This window comes from Danio rerio, chromosome 25 (genome assembly GCF_049306965.1).
Source record: "Danio rerio strain Tuebingen ecotype United States chromosome 25, GRCz12tu, whole genome shotgun sequence".
Taxonomy (NCBI): Eukaryota; Metazoa; Chordata; class Actinopteri; order Cypriniformes; family Danionidae; genus Danio; species Danio rerio.
In genome coordinates this window covers 20425049-20437904 of record NC_133200.1, presented here as the reverse complement: position 1 = coordinate 20437904, position 12856 = coordinate 20425049, and the positions used below count along the sequence as shown (strand labels likewise).

The following is a 12856-nucleotide window of genomic DNA, read 5'->3' as shown; positions in this document are numbered from 1 at the left end:
TTTGCCTAGGCAACATTTTCATTTTAACGTTTGTTATATGAGCTGCATGCATAATTCCAATTTATTTGGCATTTTCACCACGTTTACATCGTAATCCAGTAGAAACATCTCTGACCAGTAATACTGTTGTACAGATGTATAAAATTGAGGGCAGACAGACATCAAGTTAAAATCTTTAGCAACCTAGAATTGCAATCCCATTTGCACACGTGTATGACACAGCATAATCCCAGAAAGACTGGATCTTTACAGTCGCTCTTTAAGAGGATATTGGAGACCAGGACACCATCTGACTGCAAGTTCCCTAATCCATTTACGAGGGACCATGTCACATCACGAACATTCTTCAAATATAAACTGTGTCAAATGCACTAAAACGTCAACAAGATGACTCACATAACACTCCTCACATGCCAGAGAGTGCATTTTATGCTGTGGGGAAAACAAGCAAGGATTGCAGTCAGAAGAATGTAAAATTCCAGTATAACTGAAGGAAATCAAGGGGATTATCTGTGGAGTGCAGACGGTCAACGCAGAGCTCAGACACACTGAAACACTTCCAAACATCCAGAGGTCAGCGGGCGACACTTCCCTCCAAGTGTTAAGAGCTGGACAACCTAAAACAGCCCAACTGGACTGAATTTGCTTGAGCAACATTCCGAAGTTTCAAACTTCATACATTTCATGCTGTGACACTTGCATAATTCACATATTCTCTAAATTAAAATGTCTTCTAAAATAATTTTACTACAGGATACCATGTATTTCATGTCATATTCATTGAGTTTAACAAATTTTTTAATGCAGTCAGCTGATCTACAGATCGGGTGGGAGCATTTTTAACTTAACTTATTAAATCATGCAATTGGATTTGACCATTTGCATCTCAAAAAAAAAAAAAAAAACGATGTTGATAATTTTCCTATTTAAAACTTGACTCTTCTGAAGTTTCAATGTGTACTAAGATGTAAAGTAAAATAAAAAGTTGCCCTTTTCTAGGCTATGTCTCAGAACTTTACTCTCATTCTGGCAAATATTCAAGGGAATTTGCTGCTGTACCATGACTGTAGCAGCCGCAATTTCACAGCACTGTAACCTAGCTAGTGACTTTTTTCAAGCGATGCAAAATATCATTGCACCTGTTATAGCCATAGCTGTAAAGTTGCTTGATTATTACAGGAATTATAGTTCTTAGCCATATCTGCCTAGAAAATAGCAACTTTTAATTTTCTATTGGTCTTAGCACACAATGTAACCACAGAATAGTAAAGCCTTAAACAGAACAATTGTCAAATTTTCATGATCGAGATGCTAATGGTCAAATCAGATTCAATGATTTCTGCTCAGCTAAAAGTTTTCCCGCCAGACCCAGAGATTGAATGAAAGCATTAAAAAAATGGTAAAACTCAAATGTTATTATTTTAATTATTTATTAATAATATTATGATTTATTATTTCAATTTAACTAAAAAAAATATGTCCAACAGATAGGTTTTTCCTTATTTGACCCAACGTTGAGTTACAACAACACAACAAACTAATAACGCTAATATTATCAACTCTGTTACACATTCAGCATGACACTAACCAGCTATTTACCGACCAATGTTTATAAGTATATTTCCTAATACCAACAACCCAAATGCTAACTTTATCATTAAAGAATCTGTGTTTAACTGCAACTTTTACAAACGGTTTAAAGTCAGCATGAAAATTATTTACAATGACTGTTTTGCAATTAAGCTCACACGGTTAGTCTTAATTAATCTGCCAAAACACGTTAATCCACTGAAATAAATCAAAATCTGAACGTCTGCTACCACTCTGCAATGGTAGTCCTTATTTGTTGTAAAAATGAGTGAAGAAGCACAAAAACAAAACCTCATCCCTTCTCAATATTCCATTTCAGTTGGAAACACATCATCGTACTGAAATATAACTCTGCAGCAACTTCTGGACTTTAAACAGTTAAGTGGCTTCAAATATTTTCACTGTTTATATCTATACGAAGGAAGCTATATGTTGTAAACAGCATATAAACTAACATTAAGCATGCTAGCATAATGATTTTAGTATGGTGGTTTTAGAATGCGAGGCAACACAAAGTTACAAAAGTAACTACACTTAATTGGTATTTTATTTAATTAATATTATATCATCAAGTATTTAAAAAAATATACTTTCACGATTTAAAAACTGTACACTATAAGTGCGTATTCGGTACAATAAAGTGTGCACTTCAGACACTGCAACAAAGACTAAAGCTACAGAATCTAGGTTATTGTGAAACAGCAAATGATTGCAAATGAGACAGAGTAGAAATTCAACAAAGCAGTGTATTGTATTACTCTGAGAACATCAATATCTTGCTACATAATATGAAACCCAATCTTATGTCAGCCGCAGCATCATCCAAATCGATAAAACGCAAGGTCAGCAGATCTCCACATGCATGTGACGGTGAAATTGGGGCATCCAAAAGACAAGGCAAGCTTTTACCTCTCTCTGATACTGTAATGTTGTCGTGTGATTGCTTGACCGAATGCACAACATCACAGTCACTACAGTGGGTATAGAAAAGAACCACCTCCCTTTAAAATAATTACATTTTGTTGCATTGTAGCCTGAAATGAAGACAGACACAGTTTTGTTTTATCAAACTGTATTTACTTGGTGCAACTTATAACACACAACCAAAATATATAACACCAACATGTCTGAAAAAAATGAACAAATAAAAAACGAAATCAATGGGTTGGAAAAAGAATCACCCCCTTGTTTCAGTAGTTGGTTGAATAACCTTTTGCTTTAATTACAGCCTTTAATCTGTTGGGATACGTTTCTACTAACTTTGCACATCTAGACTTTGCAATATTAGCCCACTCCTCTTTGCAGAACTGTTCAAGTTCAGTTAAATTTGATGGTGTCCGTTTGTGGACTGCAGTCTTCAAGTCATTCCACAGATATTCAATGGGGTTTAAGTCTGGACTCTGACTTGGCCATGCCAGGACATTCACCTTTTTCTCCTTTAACCATTGTGTGGTCAGTTTTGCTGTGTGCTTTGGGTCGTTGTCAAGTTGGAAAGTAAACCTTCTTCCCAATGATAACTTTCTGGCAGAGGGCAGCAGATTTTCCTCAAGAATTTGTCGGTATTTTGCCCCATCCATTTTTCCAACTATCCTGACAAGTGCTCCAGTTCCTGCTGCAGAGAAACAGCCCCATAACAAGATATTTCCACCTCCAGGTTTTACGGTAGGAATGTTGTTATTTGGATGGTGAGCTGTATTGGATTTCCGCCAGACATATCGTTTGGTGTTGAGGCCAAATAATTCAAATTTTGTCTCATCTGACCATAACACTTTTTTCCATGTGGCCTCGGAATCTTTTAGGTGCGTTTTGGCAAAGCTCAGTCTCGACTTTATGTTGCTTTTCTTAAGAAGAGGCTTTTTTCATGCAACCCTGCCATACAAGCCACATTTGTGGAACATTTTTGATATTGTTGTCACATGCACACAATAACCACTCTTTGACATAAATTCCTGCAACTGCTTCAGAGTTGTTGTAGGCCTCTTGGTTGCCTCTCTGACCAGTTTTCTCCTGGCTCTTTCATCCAGTTTGGAGCGACGTCCTGATCCAGGAAGGGTCTGTGTTGTACCAAATACCTTCCACTTCTTAATAATGGATTTCACTGTGCTTCTAGGCATTAATAAAGCATTTGAAATGTTTTTTGTATCCTTCCCCTGACCTGTGCCTGGCCACAACTTTATCCCTGAGATCTTTTGACAATGCCTTGCCACCCATAGTTGATGGTTTGCTTCAGTTGCACTACCTAGGGTTGAAATGCTACAATAAAGCTATTTTCATGCTGAGCTAATCAAATTGACCACCAATGAAAGTGAAATGGCATTGTGGGTCATTAAGAAGGTGATTAGCTACACCTGATTTAGTTTACCAGTAATTTTTAGGAGGGGGGGGGGGGGGGTGATTTTCACAACAGAGTGATTCTGTTTTTATGCTTGTTAATTGTTTTCTGACATGTTGGTGTTATATCTTTTACATAGATGTTATACGCTGTACTGAATAATTACACTCAGATAAAAACAAAACTGTGTCTGTCTTAATTTCAGGCTATAATGCAACAAAATTGTATTATTTTAAAGGGGGGTGATTATTTTCTATACCCACTGTATATAGCACTTTCGACTGTATTCTGCATTACAGTCACAATTTCTTGTTTTTAGTTTTAGTAATTTAGTTTCTAAATGTTCAAATCAGGGCGGCACGGTGGCACAGTGGATAGCGCTGTCGCCTTACATCAAGAAGGACTCTGGTTCAAGCCTCGGCTGGGTCACTTGGCAGTTCTGTGTGGAGTTTGCATGTTGACGTGGGTTTCCTCCTAGTGCTCTGCTTTCCCCCACAAGCCCAAAGACATGCGGTATAGGAGAATTGAGTTAGCTAAATTGTCCGTAGTGTGTGTGTGGGAATGGGAGTGTATGGGTGTTTCCCAGTGATGGGTTGCAGCTATAAGGTCATCCGCTGCGTAAAACATATGCTGGATAAGTTGGTGGTTCATTCTGCTGTGGTGACTCCAGATTAATAAAGGTACTAAGCCGAAATCAAAGTGAATAAATGAATGTTCAAATCATGACTAAAAAGTATGGTAATGCGAATGCCCAAGATAAGGCGCATGTGCATTAGAAGTTAACGAGAACACAACACCAATCTCCTTTATGGCGAACCCCATCAGACGTCATCCTGTCACATGTCACACATTATCATCCTCTGAGTCCGAAACATTATACCTGATGGCAAATCTCCTTCCAAAATGACTTTTGTGGGCATTCAACTGGTTGTCATTATGTGATTTGCTTTTTATCATGTGATTTGCTAATGGTAGAGGTCAGACTGTACTTTGTGTTAGTTTGATGCAGATTATAAAATCAGTATGTTCAAGTGTAGTTCATTTAAAAGTAGAGATTTTAAGCTTTATGTAGATACAGCATATTAGTCATGTCTGTGAAGAAAGTATTCACAGAGATTCCAGCACCTTTGCAGACCTTAAAGAGTTTAAATCGATGAAGCTGCAGAAATTGTCCTCAAGAACACATGCCTGGACTCACTGGCCAGCACAGATATCACACTCAGTAAATTGATTTATTTTTTATTTCAATATATTATTTCCCATTTAATAATCTTTAATAATGTATATTTATAGTTGATTTATATTGATTGGGTCAAGACAATGGGAATGTGACATAAAAATATTTTTTTAAATTTAACAGCCTTATTACTGAAAGAGGTTTAAGTTGGTTGTTGGAAAGAGAAAACCCAAGTGTCATTCATTCATTTTATTTTCAGCTTGGTCCCCTTATTAATAAGGGGTCACCACAGCAAAATGAACTTATCCAGCATATGTTTTACGCAGCAGATGCCCTTCCAGCTGCAACCCAACACTGGGAAACATCCATACACACTCATTCACAGACATACACTACAGACAACTTAGCTTACCCAATTCACCTATACAGCATGTCTTTGGCTTTGTGAGGGACACCGGAGCATCCGAAGGAAACACGGAGAGAACTTGCAAACGCCACACAGATATGCCAAGAGACCCAGCCGAGACTCTAACCAAAACCCAAGTGTGAACAGTAAATTTCTTTACTCTTCTTTTCTTTACTTCTACATCCCAAAACTATTCCTAAAAGATTACTAGGTGCCTTTCAGCATTGATATTGCAATGTGATTATTGCAATACACACATCACAGAATATGCAATGTTGAGTGAGTCTATGTATTATTATATTATATAAGTTTTCATTATCATGTGTTTTTAAGGCCTGTGACTGTATAATGATTTTAAAAGCATTTACTGATTTTGACAGAAATTGTACAGTTTGTAACTTTAATAAGGATTAATTATAAATTTTATTACTGTACCTGAATACTGTTAGACTCGAAAATAATAAAACTGTTTATTTTAATTGCAGCTTTTTTTGTATTAATGTATGCTATTATTTTCTTGTTTCTTTTATTCGTGTTTATGTAAAGCACTTTGAATTATTTTTGTGTATGAAATGTGCTATATAAATAAACTTGCCTTGTCTAGATGGTTTATTATATTTTATTCAGATGTACTTCATAGAATCATCCCAACCAATCTAAAATTACACATTTTCTTATTTATATCGAAACATATATAGCAGAATCACAAAATATCGCAATGTTACATTTTTCCAATATCGTGCAGCCCTAATAAGGTGGTTTTTGGTCATTATTATTTATATTTTTCAATTCAATTCAATTCAATTCAATTCAATTCACCTTTATTTGTATAGCGCTTTTACAATGTAGATTGTGTCAACGCAGCTTCACATAAAAGATCATTGTAAATTGGAACAGTGTAGTTCAGTTTATTTTAGCTTTTACGTTCAGTTCAGTGTGGATTAGTACTCATTACTGAGGGTCTAAACACTAGAGAGCAAATCCATCGATGCGTAGCTCCACCGATCCCAAACCATGCAAGCTAGTGGCGACAGTGGAGAGGGAAAAAAAACTTAAAAAATTGGCAAAAGTAAGAAAAAAAAAAACTTTGAGAGAAACCAGACTCAGTTAGGCACCACCATTTTAATTTCTCCACTGGTCTTGTGCAGAGCTGTAGTCTCAGCGGCGGAGGCTGGGCTGGGCCTCAGCGAAGACTTTACTGTCCCTGGGGTGTCACAGGAATCAGTCTCATGCTCTCTCATTTTCTATTTATGTTTATCTAAAAGTGTTATTTAAAAATGTTTTATTAAATTGTATTTGAGTCACAAAAACAGTTTTTATTTGTTAAAATAAAGCTATAACTAAACATTTAATTTTAAAGCAATATGTGGAACAACATATTGGCTTAGAATTAAATTAAATATTACAAATAATATTTCAAAAATATACTACAACCTAAACAAACAATTTATGACATAAAATTCACAATTTTAAAACTAGAATTTTTTTAAGCTTGTGCTTCATCCTGCTTTATTTTAAACCAGCTAAACACATTTGTTATTGTAGGAGTATATGGACGAGTAAATATTTAGTTGCTCTTATAGGGATTTATTTATTTTTGAAGAACTGTTTTAAGTGTATGATTTTCAGATTGAAATACAAAAATCTAAATGAAAACAATATTCATAAAACACAATTGCTCAATTTAAACTAAAGTCAAAGCTAAAAATATAAAGATATAAGCAAATTATGAAAATAAAAACATATTAACAGTACAAAAATTATACAAAAAAAAAAAAGCACTGCTGTGAACGCTTAACCTTTAACAACATTAAAATCCCTTGACCGCAATGCTGAAAAAGATTGCTGAGGGGGAAAAAAGCAAAATAAAGACGCTGGTTGAGGCAAAATACAGCAATTAGAGGTGCGAAATTGGAGTGAGAAAACAAGCTCTTATTCAGTGGAAAATGGGGAAATTACACCACAGTAGCAGAAGGGCAGCACCAATTCAGCCGGCTAGCTTCAGACGCCTGAATCGAGCGCTTCGTTAACTCTTTGACACAAAAAAGAGGTGTTTAAATCCTACAGCAGGTTTCTATTTCAATCACCTCGGCTAATGTGACCGCTGCGTAAAAGCTTTTGACACACATTTCACGGCCTCTTGCCGGGCTTTCAGACCAATTTCATGCTGTCAGTGAAACATTTCTGGCAGCTGAGAGCAGAGGATGTGTGTGGACTTCATTTACTTCGCCTCCTCCACTTGCCTTTTTACCCCAGCAACAAGGCTAGTGCGCGACGGCGTGGGTGTGCTACGCTAGTCATATTTTCATTTGAACTGCCACTATGTTTGGCAGTAGACTACACTGTGTGTTAGTATGTACTCTGCAATCTTTGCCATCACCCAAGCCTGATTTAGACATCTCTCTGAGGGATTAAAGAGCTTCTAAACAGTCAATTTAACGTCATCGCTTTGCTAATCTAGCCACATTCCAGCCGAGCTCTGCAGATGAGCCCGCATGCTGAACCAAACCCAGTCAAAACATCATAACCCTGCTATCAAGAGCCGGGAAAGCTGGCACCAAAGTCAAAATGTCCTCCATAATCAGAGAGAATGTGAAGGAGGTTTAGTGGTGAACTGAACAATTCATGCTCTCTGTAATGTATAGCGTGGAAAAGCAACATTTAATTAGGGAAGGATTTCTGGCTTATCTTTTGTCTCCCTAAAGATTAATTTCTTAACATGTAAGATGACAAGTTTACTTGGTCAAATCTGTGAAACCCTGACTCTTCAAGATACTGAATAAAATTAAAGTGAAATGGGAATAGGCACATAACACCTGACCAAAACTGAACTAATTTTCCTACCTGATCAATTTCTGCAGCGCTTTCCAAATCTAATTCAGCACATTTTAAAGAAATGCACAAATAAAATAAATACATTATGCATACTAATATGAATTAGAGGTGAAATGACACTGAAATGTACTATTTAAAAAGGTGTTTGTTTTATTATATTATTGATAGAAAATCTAGATATTAAACAACATAATGTTCTTAGTCTTTCTTTTCTGTAATGAGGCAGACGAAAAAGAATAAAAATTTTACACGGAATTAGAAAATCAAATACAATTTATTGCATAATTAAGATATTTTTAATATTACTCTAACTGGCAACTTTATACACCTTACTAGTACTAGGTTGGACCCTCTTTTGCTTTCAGAGATGTAGTTTTTCCAAGTTCTACCAGGAAGATCTAATGCCATGTCACTCATCACAATTCGTTCCAACCAATAGCCAAGAGAAACAAGGAATCTATATAAGCGGTCCATTCATTTTATTCATTTGGTTGCAGGCACCGATGCATACATTCACCCACCATCCTCCTCACCTCCACCAGGTTTGCCCTGTCTGAGGAAGGGGGGGAGGCTCAGTCCCTGCCTGTCATAGCTGAAATCTAAAAGCTTTCAAACCAAGCTACGCTAAAGAAGTCCTATGTTTTGTTAAATAATACTTTTGTCAAATAATACTCATCAAAAAATGTAATTCAATATCATAATCATCTCCCTGGTCTTTCTGGTAGAACTGCCTTAATCCTTCGTGGCATAGATTCAACATGATACTGGAAATATTCCTCAGAGATTTTGGTCTATTTTGACATGATAGCATTATGCAGTTGCTGCAGATTTGTCAGCTGCACATCCATGATGCAAATCTTCAGTTCCACCACATGCCAAATGTGCTCTATTGGATTGAGATCTGGTGACTGTGGAGGCCATTTGAGTACAGTAAACTCATTTTCATGTTCAAGAAAGCAGTCTGAGATGATTCAAGCTTTATGACATGGTGCGATTTCCTGCTGGAACTAGCCATCAGAAGATGGGTACACTGTGGTCATAAAGCAATGGACATGGTCAGCAACAATACCCAGGTAGGCTATGGTGTTGACACTATGCTCAATTGGTACTAATGGGCCAAAAAGTGTGCCAATATCCACCGCACCATTACACCACCACCACCTGAACTGTTGACACAAGGCAGGATGGATGCATGCTTTCACGTTGTTGATGCCAAATTCTGACTCTACTATCCCAATGTTGCAGCAGAAATTTTGCTGAGCCTGTGTGAGTTGTAGCCTCAGTTTCCTGTTCTTAGCTTACAGGATTAGCATCCGGTGTGGTCTTTTGCTGTTGTAGCCCATCCGCCTCAAGGTTGGACGTGTTGTGCATTTAGAAATGCTCTTCTGCATTCCTCTGTTGTAATGTTTTGAGTTACTGTTGCCTTTATATCAGCTGGAACCAGTCTGGCCATTCTGCTCTGACCTCTGGCATCAACAAGGCATTTGTGCACACAGAACTGCCGCTCACTGGATATTTGCTCTTTTTGGACTATTCTCTGTAAATCCTAAAGATGGTTGTGCATGAAAATCCCAGTAGATCAGCAGTTTCTGAAAGACTCAGATCAACCCGTTTGGCACCCAAAACCATGGCACGTTCAAAGTCACTTAAATTATCTTCCCCACTCTTATGCTCAGTTTGAACTGCAGCAGATCATCTTGACCATGTCTACATACCTAAATGTATTGAGTTACTGCCCTGTGATTGGCTGATAAGAAATTTATGTTAACGAGCAGTTGGAGAGGTGTAACTAAACACTTAATTTAAAAAATATATTTTAAATTCAATAAATAATCCAATGAACAGAGTGTGACTCCTATTTTAAAATGTATGTGCTTTAATGCTATTAATTCAAACACTTGAGCAAAATAAAATGCTTTTATCCATGATGACGAACCGAAATGTTTAATTAATGTCTGTAAATAATTAAATAAATAGAAAACAAAATAAAAGCAAATAAAAAGTAATAAACATTTTAAAAAACAAAATGACAAAAAAACTAAATTGCCAACATTAAAATAGAAGATTTTAACTATAACAAAAAACTAAATTTAATTCATCACCAATGCCCCTCCTTGAAAGCCCACCTTTTTAGCCACTTTCAATCAACAGCATAACAGCTAACCTACTTGCATTTCATAATTAGGAGTAAATTTGGTTGCTAATGCAGGTCATGCTGATTAAATAAACAAATAAAAGTACATTTTAGTATCACACAAATGTTATTTAACTAAACTGTGGGTCTGTGTGAGCAGCCATGCAGACATGACTTGGCCGTTTTGTTTTGTTTTTTTGTTATGTTTTGTGCTGAGGGCTGTAGGTCTGTTCACCCCTCAGCCAAAGACAGATGACAGCAGAGACTGAAGCGCTTTTCTGCCGTCTTAACAGATGCATCTGTTAACATAGCGGAAGTTCGGCCATCTGCCCTCATTACATCCTGAGAGCTTCTGGGATTGACATAGACCAGAGTGCTTGGTGAAATAATTAGTCACACATTTCTAAAGAGAACAGCTGCATGTGATGCGGTAGTCTTCCATTGCAGATTTTAAAAAAAGCGGGGTTATAACTTGTGATTTCAAGTGATTAAAGTTTGTAGGAAATAAAAAAGGCACTTATTTAAAACGTCGCAAAGAAGTAGATTTTGGTTGTGCAGGTGGAAAGTCTCTTCACATTCCAATACTAATGATTAAAGTAAATGATCTAAATGTATTTATATGTATTTTTATATTCTAAGGCATAAGACTAAAAATCATCCAATTAAAATGTGTTGGGCTGACAATTTCCATAATTCTGATATATATAGCCGAAACTGTCTGTCAACAACTGTAGATTTGTACATCTGCAACCGTTCATGCAGATCTGCCATTAGCGTGTGCACATGCACCGCATTCATGTGCACAGGAGACAGAGAGTCACATTGGTAAAAACAAATGCTGAATCAAAACTTTTTAAAATCCTGAATCAATATTGGAGTTAGTTTTGCATGCTGGAGGAAGGACGACACCATGGCTGAAGTATTTCTCTTAGACAGGTAATGTTTTGTTTTAAAACTATTTTAGTCAAGCAAAGCCTATGTAGATTTTATTGCTTTACGAATGGGTTATATCAGGGGTCACCAACCCTGTTCCTGGAGAGCTACCTTCCTGCAGATTTTAGTTGCAACCCTGACCAAACACACCTGTTTGTAATTATCAAGTGCTGCTTTAGGTACTATTAATTGGTTCAGGTGTGTTTGATCAGGGTTGGGACTGAATTCTGCAGGAAGGTAGCTCTCCAGGAACAGGGTTGGTGACCCCTGGGTTATATGCACAGAAGTGTTGTTCAGCCACTAAAATCTTTCAGCAAAAGATTGATGTATCTATTTTCAGTTTCATAAGGGACCTTTTCAGCCTCAATAATTTAATTTTATTTAGTTTAACAACAAAACATCAGTAAATAGCGCTATTTCACCTAGCCTGCTTTACTGAAGTGAAGTTAATTCTAAATGCACATTATTTCATTTTTGAACAATGACAACCTGTGATGCGCTTGTTTAAAAATTCGCTCTGAAATAGCATGCAAGTATGGCTTAGTAATAAGTGTGATTCCTGCACCCCGATGGCCAACCACAAAGCATACAGTAGTTGCTTTAGGACAAAGTGTGAGAGAGTGAGAGCAGTGATCCTTGCATGCATGAAATATTGCACATTATGACAAGTCTTGCTTGCTAACTACACAACTGAAAACGTGCTCAATATAATACAGTTTTTCGTTGGGAATTGTAGCATTATAAAGTATAATAAATGTTTCTAACTGGCGAATATCATGATCTAGTGGGTTATCTACTGTCATTTTAAAGGTGCGCGTTCGTTTTTCAGGAGATGTGGCTTTGGCAGATCACCTACTGCACCTTTAATTACCATGTGCAATTCTATTTTGCCGATACTTGCCAAAATTTATCCAATAATTTTAATTTACATACAAATGAGCAATACAACAAACAATTCATTGTAAAAGAGGCAAACTAACACAAGAAATTCTAGTATTGCAAAGCTTCAACCCCTCTTACTTTCATTCATTTTCTTTTCGGCTTAGTCCCATTATTAATCAGGGGTCACCATAGCGGAATGAATTGCCAATTCATCCAGCATATGTTTTACACATGGGCTGCCCGTGCAGCTGCAACCCATCACTGGGAAACACCCATACACTCTCATTCACACACATACACTACGAACAATTTAGCTTATTCAATTGACCTGTAGCGCATGTCTTTGGACTTGTAGGGGAAACTGAAGCACCCAAAAGAAAACCCACGCGAACACGGGGAAAACATGCAAACTCCACACAGAAATGCCTGACCCTGTTTAACCAAGAATCGAACGCTGAAAATCAAGGGGACTATTATTTTGAAATGCTAATCTTTCAATACTTATTGAACTTAACTGACTTATTTATTTTTTAACATGCAGTGAGCATTTTATGCATTTGAAATTAC

General features: G+C 36.8%; 1 protein-coding gene across 3 annotated transcripts in view; it reads right to left on the bottom strand.

The window, feature by feature from the left end:
* Window positions 1-12856, bottom strand: part of mfge8b (milk fat globule EGF and factor V/VIII domain containing b) — a 54728-nt gene that overhangs the window by 21649 nt on the left and 20223 nt on the right.